This window comes from Boleophthalmus pectinirostris, unplaced genomic scaffold (assembly GCF_026225935.1).
Source record: "Boleophthalmus pectinirostris isolate CB_2022bp ecotype Guang Dong unplaced genomic scaffold, ASM2622593v1 HiC_scaffold_7, whole genome shotgun sequence".
Lineage (NCBI taxonomy): Eukaryota > Metazoa > Chordata > Actinopteri > Gobiiformes > Gobiidae > Boleophthalmus > Boleophthalmus pectinirostris.
The window spans coordinates 28,891,738-28,909,854 of record NW_026571473.1 but is presented as its reverse complement, the minus strand read 5'-3'; positions in this window follow the sequence as shown (position 1 = coordinate 28,909,854).

Here is an 18,117-nt window from a genome sequence, read left to right as displayed (position 1 = left end):
TCTCTACAGAACTAAAAGTAAAAGGTAGCGGTTAAGTCCTTTTTGGCTTTGGAGAGTCCAGTACCTGACTTTTGTCCATTGCCTCTGAACAGAATATTGTATAAGCAGCTCTTAAGGTCAAGACAGGATAATCAGGAAGCGTGTAGTAGCATGCTAGTTTTTGCTAACTCATAGCATACACCAGAAGAGTCATCAATGCGAGGTATGGGAGAAGACGAATCCACACGGTGTACATGAGAAGACAAGGTCCACGCAGTGTACGCAAGAAGGCACATCCACACGGCGTATGGGAGGAGACACGGCCCACATGGCATACAGGAGGAAACATGGGCCACGCAGCATACGGGAGGAGACATGTCCACTCGGCATACGGGAGAAGACGCGGCCCAAGCGGCGTACGGGAGAAGATACATCAACGCGGCATATGGGAGAAGACATGTCCATGCGGCGTATGAGAGAACATGTCCACGTGGTGTACAAGAGAAGGCACGGCCCAAGCGACGTACGGGAGGAGGCTCAGTCCACATACAAGGCAAAAAGGTGACACTCCAAACTATTAACAAATTATTAGCATGCTAGTTTTTGTTAACTTTATCGTCACAGCAAAACTCGAATCTGGTTTTGGATTGCGCTCATAAATTTATCACAGTGAATAATTCAGACGCTCAGGATACATAAGGTAAGTGAAGAATAACACTGGACCTCTGCAAACTGTTTAAAATGAACTAGTTACCAGGTACAGCACCTTTAAGCTCCACTTGCGTTTTTTTCACAGCAAATTGAAATTATGGTGGGCCACAAATGTGCTGCCAGTCCTAAAGCTGCTTACGTATAGGTTTATAAAAGAGACTTTAATATCCATATACAGACAGTGTGCAGTGGTCTCATTTTGTCCCAAAGTGTGACTAAAGTGTGTGAGCTTTTACACTCGCAAAAAATGTAATTAACTTATCTACAAGAATACAGTCCTGCAGCCCTGCTTTTATGTTAATATCTGTAACGTGCTCCCACTGGGTTAAAAATGGCAAGGCAATTACATCTGAACCTGGGAAGCCATCAGCTGTCATGTACTCGCACATACCACAGAGAGAGCCCTTCTGGGTCTATTACAAGCTGGTTTTAGTCGTAGGATCTGGCACCTAAAAGAGAAGAGTTCATTCGGCTTTCTGATCGGATATTTGGCTTGAGAATGTCACGTAATAGAGAAGAATTCAGTAGTTAAGTAAAAAAAAAAAATCAATATCTGTGCAAGTTTTAATATAAGTATCTAAAGACACAAAAACTGTTCCTTAAAGGGACTGTAAACAAAAATCAAAAGAATTCATTTCACACTGCACTTACTCTATACATTACGAGCTTCCTAATAGCTGTAGTTATAAAGTTTATAAGTGCTTTTCCCCAACTTCCAGAGGTTAGAGATGAGTTTTCGCTGCCACGGGTAATGCTCGCAACAACTAGCATGCTAATTTCTTGTTTAAATGGATAACTCTGGGCTCAGACTGCAGGCAGAACAGCTCTGGTCCAGTGGTCGTTGTAAGGGGGTCAGCACTATGTTTCCACAGCTCTATGTTCCCTCATTTCTAAGATTCTTCTCAAAATGAAACTCCAGTTCAAGTCATTTTTATTTTTAGGGATGATTCAGGGTCACATCAACTTAGGATCTTTGACACCATGACCTCTACATGACATCTGTAGTTAACTGGATAATAGGTTGTAATTGATGACCAAATTGGGAGAAATGGGGATAAAATCTGATGCAAATTGATGTTTAAGTAAATGTGAGAGAAACATACGACCTAATTTTGTAAAGAAATAAACAACAACTTAGAAATGAGGGAACACAGGGCTGAGGGAAGATAGGCACGCTCCCTTCATAAGTATTCTGTTTATTTAAAAGAAGTGAGAGGAGCTCAGACCACAGGCCGTGCAGTCCGGTGCCGGTGGAGGTGCGCTGTGTTCCGAATCCTTACCACTGGGAGTTTATTTTTGTCGGACACCAGAGGAACTGCAGCCTTTTCACTTCATAAATGAATAGTTCTCACGGTCAGACGGTGACCACCACAGTGCAGCAGTTCTCTGTTCTGAGTGTCACAATGAAAGTTCCCCAACACTACAGTCACAGCTGGACCTGGTGGACTGTAGTCTGAGTGAGGAGTTGGATGCAGACAGCTCACACGTACTTGGGCAAAGTAATGGGATACATGGAAAAAAATTGTGAACATTAGGGCCTGTTAACAGGAGAACACTTGCGGATAAAAACTACAAAATATTTTATTGGAAGTGCCTTTCTTTTGGACAGTGATGGCGTTTTTGGGGCTTAAAAACGCTAAAATCTGAAACCACCTTCTAGAGAGGAAAAGATGAATATGCTCCGACGTAGCGTTTTCGTCTACACTGCCCAAGACGCAAAACTCTGGTCAGATCTGCTCACGTCGCGTACGCATTTACGTCACATACATATACTACACAGAAACAAACATGTTGAATAATTTCCATGCGTCGAACCTTCAAGTTGCTCTGGCAGCTCTAATAAACTTACAGGAGGCTCCCAACAAATGTACAGAATATGCAAAATACAGAAGAATATCTCTCTGTATTTGTTATGCTGGTACAGCGATGAATCTGGATTTGTCCAGGCAACGAAGATACTATTAGTGGACAAAGAAGGATGCAATTACCTCTTAATTCTGGGTGCACCAGTTAGTCGCAGGCGAGTCAGGCGGATATGGACGAGACCTGGGAGATCCAGTCGGTGGTGGGACAACTTTGTGGAAGGTGTCGCTGATGAAAATGTGTGGCGTGAAAATTTCTGTATGTCCAAAGACGCCCATGTTGCTTTAAGTACAAACATACCCAGTTGAACTCCTTACACTTTTGCGTCACTGTATGCACGCAGATTTCATCCTGAAAAAGCTTGTCTAAACACAGAATAAAAAGTGAAGACGCGACGCCACTTTTGCATTTTCTGTTCAGACCGTCATCATATAAACGTAGCCTTAGTTGGAGGTATTTTTTTCTCATTTGTCAGACTTGGCTGGAACAGTATTCTGTCTGTATTACATGATCTTTTCCAGTTCCCACTTTGTAGCATATGTAACCCATAATATGCTAATCCTTTATATGAACATTAAATTATCTCCAATGGCCTAAGTCCTATCATACATTTCTCGTCCAAATGAGCATAAACTAGACTGATAGCGTGTTCTCTCCCATATGGCTGAGTGAGCTCCGGGCACGGCACTGGCCACTAGCGCAGTCTGGATGTAGCGTGTGAACAAATGAGTGTGGCATGTGACTGTGAGCTGCACTTGTATTATGAGCTTTACGGTAATGAGCCCTAATTGCACCACTGCCTTTTACCATCCGACATGATTATAGTGACGCTGCAGATATGCTAATGATGTTAATGATGCTAACGCGCTCATCGTTCTCCCTCCCCCTGAGGTTGTTATCGCGCCACAGCGGCCTAATCCAAGTTTAAAGAGCTCGTTGTATAACAAGTCAAAGCAGTCAGTTACAATCATTTGGTGATATTGGCTGGTGTCTGTGTGTTTTTTCTTTTTTAATAACCCATTGTGTTAAAGGTGCAGTATGGGTGGTCGACACCTGCTATAGTCTCCAGGGAGATATACATTTTTTTGAAAATAAAATCCAATTTTTAAAAGTGGAAACATTTTCTTAGGCTATGTTCAGACTGCAGCCTGAAGTGACCCAAATCCAATTTTTTGGCCCCTATGTGACCTGTATCTGATCTTTTAATGACACTTGGATATGTGCTCCTAAAACCGATACATATCTGATCTTTTGACATGCGACTTCAGTCTGAACGGCCAAAGCGCATTCATCCGACCTACACATTATCACCAAGCCACAAACGTCACTAGTCTGCGCTGCAGTAGGAGAAATTGTTAATGAAATTGTTAATGAACTCCGTGTCACTGAAGTGAAGCACATCGCCACTCACCACTCTTGGCTACGTCTCCACATCCACACGTTCCTTTCAACGGCCGTTGCTGCCGCTGTCCCACAAAACACCACGGCCAAAAACCTCGTCCTTCTCCTTCTCAATCTCCTCCTTAAAACAAGTAAGTTGTTCATGTTCTGGCTCTGGTACAAGAGGAACTTTAAAATCGCCAGGTGCTCAATGCTCGCGTCCATGTTTGGACAACTTCCGTAAACACAGAGCATGTTCACTGCGGTTGATGTTGTTGTGTCCTCCAGTGCGCATGCGGGACACTTTTGGGATGTTTAATGTTCACACTGGGGATCACATACAAGTCGCATTTAATTGGAAATGTAAACGACCTCGCAAAAACATTGGATTTCACAAAAAAATTCGAATTGAGCGTTAAGCCCTGCAGTCTGAACGTAGCCTTAGTGAGTGGGGTCACCTCTCCACAGATCTGACTTGTAACCTGATCTGATGGTGTGACCTGCTTGACACCATGGAGATAATGTGGAATGTGGAACATTTTACAGAAAACAATAATTTATCCATAAAAACAAGCAACTTTGAGACTAGCAGCTATTGTTTTATTGCCTTATTTAGCCTAAAATTATAATATAATCAAAAAATGAAGAAATATGTGTCATATAATCAAAAATACCAGCAGGCAGCAGTGGTCTAATCTGGTGCTTAAATCTGTAATTAAGTAGGCCTAGACTTTGTCTTGAATAATATGATTTTACTAAGGCATGTGAAGTGTGTTGCTCTAACTGTCACAGGAATCAAACCACTAACCACCTGTGCTCTCCTTTCCTCTCCTTCAGTGCAGCAGTTTAAAGGAAGCCACACACCACAGGATTTTTCATTCTTAAACAATTTTTTGAACAACTAACCAAAAATGCACACAACAGACATGAGGAGAATCTTTTACATTTCTGTTTTAAGCTCCACGTGCATGTAAATCTGCAATTTAAAATCTCTGTCTGCAGGATATGACTGTGAACCACAGGCTACACAGTTGTGATCACACCTTGTGTCAACTGTTTCCTGTCTACAGTAAAACAACTCACTTTCAAACTCTTTAAGTGTTCAAAAGATCAGACTACTGCACTTTTAGTTTACATTTGTGAAAGTACATAAAGTACATAGGATGAATAATATGTATGGAAATGCTAGAGTGTAACAACTTTGCAAGAGCTGAGTAATAATTATTGTCACTATTTCCTGAGTTTGTCTCTTACGTCTCTGTGTCTGTCACTTCGTCCACCCCTGACCTTGTTTTATTGTAGTAGAGGTAGTGGTAGTTTGTTTTCTTCATTCATGTACTTAATCATTTACTTAATAGACTTGCTACAAACATTTCACATAAAACTATGACAGAAGGGGTTTAGGCTGAAGTGAACTTACTTATGAATGCTTAACCCTATTGGCTGATGCAGTGGTGATGTTTAGTTGTACGATATGACAGAGCAGCTCAGACTCACACTGACACCACACACGAGGAGCGCAGCAGATTCATGATCGCTCATTGTTATGGGGAAAACTGGTTGTGTGGCTTATAGTTGTTGTGACCACCAGGGGGCATCGGTAAGAATGCACGATGAGAGACGATGAAGTTTATGACGTTTATTAAAAACGTTGTGTGGGTGTGTGTGTGTATGTGGTCCTGAAACGAACAGAAGGAAAAACTATAAATTATAATATACTCCATAAAATAGCTAAACAAACACGTCGGAAACAAGCGGTAGCACTGAGCATTTCATTGAAACATATAATTGGCCCTTGAACACACATTTTCTATCATCATCTACTGCTAAGAACTTCAAAACACTCTGTAAACAGCTTGATGTATATGTGCCTTTCTTTAAACCTCTACTCACTTCTTTAATACGCACACGAGACTTCACACCCACGAGCTCCACACGACGCACCGAACAACTAAAACACGTAGCACTGTCAACCAAACTGAAAACACAATAACATCTGATTGGTTTCAATATCTGTCAATCAAACATCTGCCAGAAATATATTATGTCCTTTGACACACTCATCATGACCTAAAGTTAAGTTACACCTGACATTGTACTGAAGCCAGTGTTGGGAAGGTTACTTTTAAAATGTATTCCCCTACAGATTACAGATTACATGCCCCAGAATGTAGTTTGTAACATAATCCATTAAATTACTTCAAGTGAGTAACGTAATCTGAATACTTTGGATTACTTGATTTGCTGTAAAGAAGCAAAGACGAGGAAATCTTCACATAAGATGTTTTGTCTGATAAAAGAAAGTAAAAAGTCCAGACTTTACTGAGCCGTATTAAAAATATTATTGATAGAAGACGAGGAGACACGGTCTATGCAGCATGGTTTAGTCCTGTTAAATCCTGTTTTAGACCTGGTTTAGACCTGGTTTTAGTGCTGGTTTAGACCTGGTTTAGACCTGGTTTTAGTCCTGGTTTAGTCCTGGTTTAGACTTGGTTTAGACCTAGTTTCGTCCTGGTTTAGGCCTGGTTTAGACCTGGTTTAAACCTGGTTTAGACCCGGTTTAGACCTGGTTTTAGTCCTGGTTTAGTCCTGGTTTAGTCCTGGTTTAGTCCTTTTAGTTTAGACCTGTTTAGACCTGGTTTAGGTTTAGACTAGGTTTAGACCTTGTTTTAGTCCTGGTTTAGGTTTAGACTTGGTTTAGACCTGGTTTAGACCTGGTTTAGACCTAGTTTTAGACCTGGTTTAGACCTGGTTTAGAAGGGTTTTAGACCTGGTTTAGACCTGGTTTTAACTGGTTAGACCTGGTTTAGACCTGGTTTAGACCTGGTTTAAACATGGTTTAGAGCTGGTTTAGTCCTGGTCTAGTGTCCGACAATGAGTGGAATTACCGTAAAAAAAAAAAAAAAAAAAATATATATATATATATATATATATATATATAATGTGAAAACAGGGAAATCCAATTACCTCTCACTGAAACAGTAACTGTAACCGAATACAGTTACTCATAATTTGTACTCTGATTACATAACTCCAGTACATGTAATCTGTTACTCCCCAATACTGACTGAAGCTAGCTGCGTCCTAAACTGGGCAAATAATCCTGTAGTGTGAGGTCATCTTTAAAGAGCTGTATATGCTAAATCTGCAGGGTTTGTGTGTTAAACATGTGTGAAAGAAACAAAACACAACTCCAGGTCTGTTAATGATGAAGAAACATTATTGGCCCTTTAAGTCGTGCTATTGATATTCCCCCTTTTTACTGTTATGCCCTGTTCTCTTCTCAAACTTATGTAACAGATCTTTCTCTAAAAGTCTGCACAGATAGATGAACCTCCAGTCCCACTGAAGGTTAAATGAACCCCCCGGAAATAGCACTGTACGCTCGGCATTGATCTGAACCCCAGCTCCTGCCGCTATATGGACACAACCACTAACACAAGATCTGACTCAGCAAAAGCAATACACCGAAAAAGAGCTCACAAAATGTCCCGGGACAATGCGGTACCCACATAAGCTGGAGCCTCTTCTTTTAAATGAAACCTCAGTGAGAGAACATCTAAGCGGACTTATGGAGATTTACTGTGAGAGGAACATAATGACCAGTCCCGACCATTGTTCCTGAGATGTGCAGTGTTCTGATCGATGAGGAGCCTCGAGTCTGTAAGAAAAACACAAAAGAGCGAGAATGTGTTTTATGAATTTGGAGCAGAACATGAGATAGAATGAAAATTGTCTCTTCTACAGACACAGACCGATAATAGCTGTATGTTTTATGGACAAAGGTAGGTAGTACTCGGTTATTTACTTGAGTAACCTTTAAAAATATTGTACTTTTCACTTTGCAGCATACATTTACTCCTACTTCAGTAAAAGTTTGGGTTACTCTTCCCACTGTGGGTACGTCTAGTAAGTGTTTATGGGTCAATAAAGGGACTGGACTTAAAAAGTTTCTGTTAAGTCTGCAGTGTCTATTTTTGCGTATTTTTAGTCTTTGGTCTCCCGCTTTTTTCCCTCTCCTTTACAAAACAAAAGTGCCAGAGAACTACTAACTTTAACGGCCACAAGAAATTGAGTAAATACCAGAGCCACAGCCTTAGATGGGAACAGTTAGAGGCCTATAAAACAGAAACCATTATCCATTTGTGCACAGAGTTAGGCATCAAACTAACACACTTACAGTACAATGGTGATAGGAATTTAATGAATGAAATTTTACTTATTCAGCACAATACATGCATCACAAATTTCGGACTTCCGATCATTGCACAATTCATACTGGGAAGGATTTTCCGAAAAAGTGAGCATCAAACCACCATGTTTGTTTTCCCAGTGGGATGCGTCTATTGACAAAGCCGATCTTTTCTAGTCTTTTGAACCATATCACTTTTGTTTCTGGTTCTGATATTGTCATATTTTAGTTTTGGGATTCGGACATCGTAATTATGTGGTTGTTGGATGTCTTAACAGCGGCTTCGGATGGGCTTCGGAAGTTTGCAAACTCCATAAATGCAAAAGAGAATCAGATGTGTGTGACTGCAAACCTCCGTTCAAATTGTTTCCCTTCCCAACAGAATTGAAAAAATAGTGAAAGGCGAAGGCGATGGGCAGGATTGATACACAGGAAGGACACAAAAAGGAAACCTTTGACTGCCTAAATCATCCCGAGTTTACAGTGAACATTTTGTATGTGGAGCGCCATCAGAGCGGGGTCCCATTTGTGAAGCGAGAGGTGCAGAAGACAAACAGGCTGAGCTCGCTCTTGTGGTTTTACAGCAACATCACGTCTTGGTCTCTTTGCAGTGGAAGGTGTTTCTTGACAAACAGCTGCTGCCTTTTGCTTTGGCGTTGACTTTTTAAATTCGTAACCAAGGTTGAGCGATGGATCGGGGTTTTGATGGCGCTCCACATACAATATGTTCACTGTAAACTCGGGATGATTTAGGCAGCCAAAGGTTTGTTTTTTCTTCCTTCTTGTGGATCAATACTGCCCATCGCCTTCGCCTTTCACTATTTCTCAATTCTGTCGGGAAGGGAAACAGTGTGAACGGAGGTTTGCAGTCACACAGATCTGATTCCCTTTTGGATTTATGGAGTTCGCAAAAAATTTCTTAAGCCGTTTTCCACTGTTAGGACATCCAACAACCACACAATTATGATGTCTGAATCCCAAAACTAAAATATGACAATATCAGAACCAGAAACAAAAGCGATATGGTTCAAAAGACAAGAAAAGTGGCTTTGTCAAAACTGGCTTTGTCAATAGACGCATCCCACTGGGAAAACAAACATGCCGGTTTAATGCTCACTTTTTCGGAAAATTTCGCAATGCATACTGGGAAATCCTTCCCTGAGCTACAGGTTGGAGACATCTGTCCTAGACCGTGTTGCCTTGAGTGCCCAAGTCAAGTGATTTCTCTGGCTGTTGGCAGTGTGCTCAGCTCACCTGTGAACACGAGGATACAGAGTAGAAGTGGAAATGACTGGAGTGCAGAGAGGACTTGGGTAATGGGGGAAGCTGGTGTGATACAGGCCAGGCGAAGGCAGCAGCGGCTTTTTGAAACTAAATGGAGATGACTTGATACCTCCTCAAAATCATACCCAGAGTTGCGTTTTGTTTCATTTGAGTAACCCTTTATTACTCTGTCTAAATTTGCAAAGCTCACAATGCTCAAGTTAATAGCTCCTTTTACTTCAGTAGAGTTCAGTAGCGATCGGCAATTCCAGGGCTGAGATTATCCAAATGATTCTAGCAAGGATGTAACAATAACCGAAATATCGTGATATCGTATAGTCAAAGTTCTCACAATAATATCGTGGACCATCACAATATATCGAATTACAAGTGTCTTTGCTTAAATTAAAAGTTATGGTGCAGCAATAGCTAAAAAAAAACAAACAAAAAAACTACATAGACCATGATCCTTTGCTCCATTTCAATGCAGATTACATGAAGAAATAACAGTTCTAAGCACTTTTAAGTCTTAGTTCTTTGGGTTAAATCTTGTCAAGGCATTTCAAAAGGAAAAAGTAACACATTAACAGTTTTAGCTGTTTAACCTCCACAAAATATCCCAATAAATATCATACCATGAGATGTATATAGTGAAAACATCGCACCGAGAGATTTGGGTATTGTTACATCCCTAATCATGAGTCTCCACACTATATCCTGAACTTTCCTATGATATCGCAATAAATATCGTTACACCCATAGACTCTAATGAAGGTGTACGGAGTTAAAAGAAACAATAACAACAAAACAACAACAGCAATGTAGCACTTCCTGTATTACCACATGACATCGTAAGGTAGAACACAGTGTTTGTCTGTTTGAGAAAAGAAATAACTTTGCAGGGTTTGTGTGTTGAACATGTGTCAATGAAATAAAACAAAATTCTAGGCCTGTTTTTCATGAGGAAACAACATTATAACATAGATCAGAAAACAGAATCGACCATTACACGCCCATTTCTCTTTTCTTACTTTGTTCTCCAATTGTATTTTCTTAAGTGGTGATACGAGTACGATTCAGTAGCACCTTGTAGTTTTCTGGAACAAATTTGGGAAAAAAAAAATCTGTGACTCAAGAGCGTGACTTGCAGCTATCCATCGGAGGTGCCAACAGCTGCACGTCTCTTTGTTGTTTTGACGTTTACTGTAATTTTCTAACATGGAAAACAGCAAACTTGTTTCTTTTATTAAGTCGTTTTAGATCAATATTGCGATTTAAAATGCCCAAATTATAACAGAATGATCCACTGGTGTCATAGATTATAACTATATAACCAGACCAAAGCACAGAAACTCGTCTTTAAATACTCAAATGATGTTCCAAGTAAATAAATAAATGATGGCAAGCGGATCTGTTTTTATTTATGGCAACACAAGTATTTACGACGCTCTAAAAAAACACTTCAATCTTCAAATCTTCAGTAGTTTTTTTTTTATATTTTGCGTTTTTGATACATCTATATTTTGATCCTTATAATCAGACCTCGCCGTGCTCCCGCATCCTGGAGTATCTCTTTAGTCCTCGTACAGTAGTTTCTTTTTTTGACTCCACCGCCGCACACACTGTACACAGCCACAACTTCAGCTACTTCAAATAGTTGTTGGTGATAAACAACTCTTAACTTTTCCTTAAAAAGCAGCAGCGTGCGTTTGAAGAGGAGAAATCGCTGTAGGGCATTTCAAGGTCCTGTCTGCTCCACTCCCGCCTCTGTGTGCACTAAAAGCCTTGAAGAGGGAGGAAAATATGAGTGCTTCTTCAAACAATGACACTTCAAATACACACTGTAATTTTCATACACAAACTCCTGCTCAGGAAATGGGACTATTTTTTTTAGTTTGAACCGGTGCAGCAGAACAATAGTGAAAACCTTGTACTTTCTGTCAAGAGGTGTTAAATAAATACATATGTGTTTGCATGGAAATGTGGGTATTAAGAGAAGAGCCGCTTTTAAACTTGACCACTCCACCGCACTACAGTTGGAGACTTCTTGTCATGAGGGACTCTTTTTCTTCTTTTTATTTGAAATGCACATGATTTTACGATTGGTTCACTTCTGAAGTCTTGTAAATATCATTTTAACTACTGAGTGAATGGAAATCTTTAAGGGTCACTGTGATATTAAAGAATGTCATTTTTTGCGTGATCAAAAATAGCATTTAAACGTGGTGTTTAAAGGGACAGTCTGGAATTTTGGACATAGGAGCTCATTTCCTACTTAACCAGAGTGTTAGAGACGTGTGGAGACACTTTCAAAAATATTTCATCCAGTCCTTGTATTTGCAGAGGTCACTGGTGCTAGGCTAGTGCATGTCAATGGCCATAGTTATCCTGTCGCTAAAAACAGTTTTACCCACTTCACAAAGCACCCAAAGCAAAACTATTATTACGCCAGACTGTCGATGTAAATGTCTGTGTTGATAGAATAATGTTTGAAATAAAACTGACCTTGCATTGCATGAATCGTTGCATGTTGAGGGACTATTTTCTCATATAGCAGACATTTACATCGACAGTCTGGTGTAATAATAGATTTGCTCTGGGTGTTTTGTGAAGTGGGTAAGACTGTTTTTAGTGGCAGGATAACTATGGCCATTGACATGCACTAGTCTAGCACCAGTGACCTCTACAAATACAAGGACTGGATGGAATATTTTAAAAAGTGACTCCACACGTCTCCAACACTTTGACTAACTAGGAAATGACGCCCTATGTCCAAAATTCCAGACTGTCCCTTTAAAGCTACCATCTGTGTGTTTATTTTGTATTTGTTCACTAGTAGACGACAGATGTGAAACCTGTTCCCCCACCCTCATCTCCTATCGCTCCTCACCTCCCGTCTCTCTTCACCTGGACTTTGTTCAGATCATAGAACTATAATAAGTCCTGGAAGGTGAATCCAAGATGGTGTTGTTTTGTTTTCAATGGCCTGTGCTCATTGGCACATGGTCCCCCCAAAAAATGTTCTCTTCCGCATTTACTTCCTCAATATGGATTAGCTCCTTTCAACTGTGTAACATCTGTAACATGCAAATCTTACAAAAGTAATCTTTAAGCACTTTGAGGATATAAACGTGTGAAAATTGTGATAATATAAAAGAAGCCCTACAAAATCCGACCTTTGAGAAAAACCTGACTTCTGCTTGTTTCAATCTTGTTGACATCTTGTTGCTTTGACTATAATTTTCCAGTAAGGCAAACTTATCTCTATCTAGTTTGGAAAGTGTGGCTTTAACTTTGTATTTCTGTGAAGTCATGCAGGTGAAGAAGCCAGGCTAGTGCCACCTATCGCCTCCACTCAATTTAATTTCTCTAAAGTGACTAGGTGAGGAATCAGAATACACTAGGCAGTTTACAAGAACCTCGGAAGTTGTAGACCGCGCACCAGCCAAAGAGCTGTGAAGCCATTACGTCAAACTCAAGGACCTGTCTGGGTCCCTGTGGTGCAGCACAACAGTAAACAAAGCAGTTGAGATGGATGTAGACGAAGCCATACATTCTGTGTCGGCAACGATTTCAGAGATCGAGGATTTAAAGCCAGAACAAAGAGAATGTTTGGTGAATTTTATCAAGGAGAAAGACGTTATTGCCCTTCTTCCTATGGGATTTGGCGCATTACATACGTCATGACCAAATAAAAATAGTGCCTGCCTACCGTCGAGTGAACGAATCCTAATGCTGCGAGGTCAGACGGTTTCCACAAAGTGAAACCGGCCAATGAATCAGACTACAGGTGAACTGCCGCCTCCAGAAAGTTACATATTTATCTCTTAAAAAACATTTCGATGGCCTTTAAAGCTGAATGTCCTGAGAATAAACTGAAGAATGTTACTTGACAATCCTATCACAAATAAATGTTAAAATCACTGCTCTTTTACCTCATCATTTTGAAAAGAAATAGTCTTCGTGAACATGACCAACACACTTAAAATCGCTAACATCTGTCAGAGCCATCACTACAAGCATGTTATTTAGTCCACTAATATCTGCTGGTATGTGTTACTGTTTGATCTGGGAGTTGCAAATTTGCATTTCATTGTTTTTCCCTGACAATATATTCTTCTGTTCTATAATTATCAGTGTGTTTTATGGTTGTACAATGATATACGGCTATACCACTTTGAGAAAACCCACTTGCGTCTGATCTCAGCTGTACAGTATTCTACAGTAGCCTCCTGCATTCTAATAAACCGCATAAATGAAGCATCTCTCTGTGTATGGCTGTCAGTGCAGCGCTCCCCGGGGCCTTTATTTCCACACATAAATGAGACACATGTGAGACTGGTATAAACACATGTACCACGAAGAACAGGACTCTGCTTCAAAACGCCACAGCTTTAACAACCAAACACAATCATGTCACTGTCAGCAGGACGTTACATCATAGACATGCAAGCACTCATGTCAGTGTACATGGCTGCAAGAGGGGGGGAAATTCAGTTTAGTTTTTGTTTTTTTCCCATCAAAACATGTTATAAGGAAATATCTGTCCCAAGAAAATATCTGAATCTGATTGTTCGTAGTCATAATTTGCATTATTTATGGGCCGATATTACTATGTTGTTTCCTCATCAAAAACATACCTGGAGTTTCATTTACACACGTTTAACTCACAAACCCTGCATATTTTGGTTGTGTTCTTTTCTCAAACAGAAGACACTCTGTTTCAACTTGTGAGATAATCCAGGAAATGCTCCACTGTGTTTTTAAACTCCATACACCTTCACTTGAGTCATTTGGGATATGTTAAGACTGCAAGTGACCCAAATCCAATTTTTTCACCCCCATGTGACCTGTATCTGATCTTTTAATGACCAATTTAATTCCAATTTTTTCAAATGTGACCCAGGCCACTTGAATATGTGCTCCTAACACCGATACACATCTGATCTTTTGACCTGCGACTTCAGTCTGAACGGCCAGGTCACATTCATCCCACCTACACGTCACAAATGTACACGAATGTTCTTCTCGTCATACAAAAATTGTGTATAAACTCCGTGTGAGTGAAGCAGTGAAGCACATCCCACCACTCTCGGCTGCGACTCTGCACCCACACGTTCCTTTCTACGGACGCTGCTGCCACTGCCCCACAAAACGCCCTGGCCGCATCCTTCTCCTTCTCAATCTCTTCTTTCAAACAAATAAGATGCACAAATAAGCTGCACATCTTCTGGCTTTGGTACGACAGCAACTTTAAAACAAACACTGTGCACGCTCGCTGCATGTGACGTCGTCGTGTCGTTCAATGCTCACACAGGACAGTCGCATTTACTTGGAAATATGAATGACTTCACACAAAAAAATCGCATTTCACAAAAAAATCCGAATTGAGCATTAAGCCCTGCTGTCTCAACATAGCCTTGGATCATTTCAGCCTTGGAACTGCCAATTTCTACTGAACAAAAAGGTAAAAGGCCGCTGATAACTTGAAAAATACTGCTACATGACATGATAAGTTGGACAGTAGACAGACTGATAAAAGAGAATTACTCAAACATATGTGAATGTAAGGAAACACAACTCTGGGTATGTTTTTTAATGAGGTAACAACAGCTTAAAGGTCAGTTTCGTGGAATATAGGACCTTTAAAATGCAGTGAGTTCTTGGATTTTATCACTAATAGAATTCATCGGGTTCAGCAAGAGTTTTCTTTTCTTTGTTTTGAAAATACCATACAATCAATAAGAAAGACTGTTCCTATATTTGTTCCGCAACACAAGCCTGCCCATTACGGTGCATTTGAACCATGAACATCAGATTCAATATTATCATGACCTTATAAATCTCATAACACAATACACAGTTCTATAGATAGCCCGCTCCATTGCATGTTATGTGAACCAGGCTCTGCACCACATCTGTAATCTCCCCATCAATACAAGGAAACGTGATATAATGTGACAATGGGCGCTACATTAATAGTGTACAATGACTAAATCCATACATAATGCATGCGGAGGATCTCAGTATTGATCCACTGCGTTCTGGGACACGTCGGAAGTGGTGGGCTGACAGGACGAGCCCCCGCGATGTGATCAAATATGCATGTCCACTGTCACATACACGCTGCTTTATTCTCCGCTATTGTCAAGATTCAAGACGCGCTGGGCAACGGCAGGAATATATTAGCTTCTCCCGTTTCCTTCACTGGCTGGAAATGATGATTCGTGCAGCTCAGTCTAAGTTGAGGCTGTGTTTGTGTGTTTGTATTGGATATTAGTGGTTGATTCCTTCCACCGCGAAATGGCTTTACACGAGAATGCAATCTTGTGGTTCTGATTCTCTTTTAAACATGCTTTTGATCACCTCGGGACACGTATTTTACATTTTCTAACTTAAAATAGTGTCTACATTATGGTCTTGAGGCACTGGAGCGCTCTCTACAGTCAGCAACAGGAATGAAAGTAAACAAATTAAGTCCTTCTCCCCTGTTAATGCTGTGCTAATTGAGACGCAACACAATTTGACCACAGAACAAGTTCATTGATGACCTCGCACAGGAAGATGGATTTTCACGATACAGGTGGGTGACCAATCACGTTGCAGTATTGGGTTTGTGCAGAAGAGAAAGACCAATCGGCCAAACGAACCAAAACAAACATGGTGATACCGACAGATGTATCGTATTTTTCGGACTATAAGTCGCACTTTTTTCACGGTTATATTAAAGTTTTCACACTGACAGCCTCAAGAGGGCGCTCTAGGCTTGTGTGTCAGTATCTGATACTCCTGTTACTCCTGTACTACTGTCACTTGGCTCTACTGTGCATGTGTCCCCCAGAAAGAGCCGCTATCCTGTTTGGTGTCATGTCAGTCGATCGCACCATTACTTCTGTACCACTGAAAATGTAACATTTAAGTGACTTCAGTGACACCGAAACCATCAGGCCTGAATAATTCTAACTGGAACATGATGCTGAGTCTGACGACAGCTACACATTTACCTCTGGAGGTCGTTGGGTTGCTCAGAAGTGACACTGAGGATGAAGAATTCAAGGGATTTAGTGATCTGGAGAGAGATAGAGAATTTGGTAAACTTGTAATGTTATATTGTTAATGCTGTAGTTATCTGAATAACTGTTCATATGTGACTTTAACAGCCTGTTGTTCTCTGTTCTGTTGTTATTACTAGGGGTGTAACGATATCCAAGTCTCACAATACGATATCGTCACGGTATGAACCTCACGGTACGATATTTATTGTGGTATCGTGGGAAAACTCACGATATGATTGGGAGGCTCACGATTAGAGATGTAACAATATCCAAATCTCTCAGTACGATAATTTCACGATATACATCTCACAGTACGATATTTATTGTGATATTTTATGGAGACTAAACAGCCAAAAGTGTTAATATTTGTTGGTTATTTTTACACCCCTAGTTATTACTATAACTTGCCTTTCAAGTTGAAATGTTGGTTCCTGCTCTCTGATTTTATAAAATAAATTTCCCCCCAGAAGTGTGACTTATAGTCCGGTGTGACTTAAATGTTTTTTCTTCTTCATTACACATTTTTTGGCTGGTGTGACTTTTACTCCAGAGCGACTTAGAGTCTGTAAAATACATTTGTGAAAATGTGCAGAAGGTAAGAGCTTTGTGCATTTGTGGACAAGGAAGACGTCTGTGCTTTTCTCTCAACTGGATCTAACAAAAGTCTGTTACTCTGCTCTGTTGTTTCAGTTGATGATGAAATGGTCCATTCCCTGAAAATATTACCTCCGGAGAGTCTTGGAGTATTTCCTCTGGAGGGTCTTCTGCCACATTTGGTGTAAAAAGCCAAAAGCATCTCAAAGGTCCATAGCTCCTTCCTACCCTCTTGCCAGTCTCTATGGATAGAGGAAAAACAAACACTTAATTTCACACAATCCATCATTGCCTTACTTTTGTCCTTTGAGCTGCACTTTGTAGTTGATTAGAATCCCATGATATGATGTTAAACTGATCTTAAAAAACAAAACCTCTGAAAATATGTACACTATGCAGCTTGGGAGGTGTGTCGCCTGCTTGTCTCTCTTTTTGGTTTAGAAATTTACTCACACGCACACACGCACACACACACAAAAGCCAAAACATATCTATATCCATGGAGACAAGCAGGTAGCAACAAAAAATATGATGGAAATCTTTAAAGAGCCTATATTACGGTATTTTCTGATCTATGTTGTTTCCTCATCAAAATCATACTGTACCTGAAGTTGTGTTTTGTTTCATTCACACATGTTGGACACACAAACCGTGCAAAGGCTGAGTTCTTTTTTCAGTCTAACATCTCTATGGATGAAAACAGGGCAGTGGCACCCCCTACCCGAAAAGTTGCACAGGTCACATTTAAGAGCTTCAGAACTTCAGTTGAATAGAGCTGAGGGCCAATAAACACCAGAAGATTCACGCCTGCTGGATTCACCTCCACAGCCTTACAATATGAATACCATGCATTAGTGAACAGTGGATATAAACAAACCTCGTCACTACTTTATGTACCGGCTATATATTCTTCACTGCCTGAGGAATACACTGTATGGTTACCGGTTCAATTCCAGCTCCAAACAGAGCACATTCTTGTTGGTTTTTGTTGGTGGTCAGACCAAGGGCAACTGTGGATATAGATAAACCATAAAACAAGAATGGACTTTGCATTCTTTAGCATCTAACGGAATAAAAATG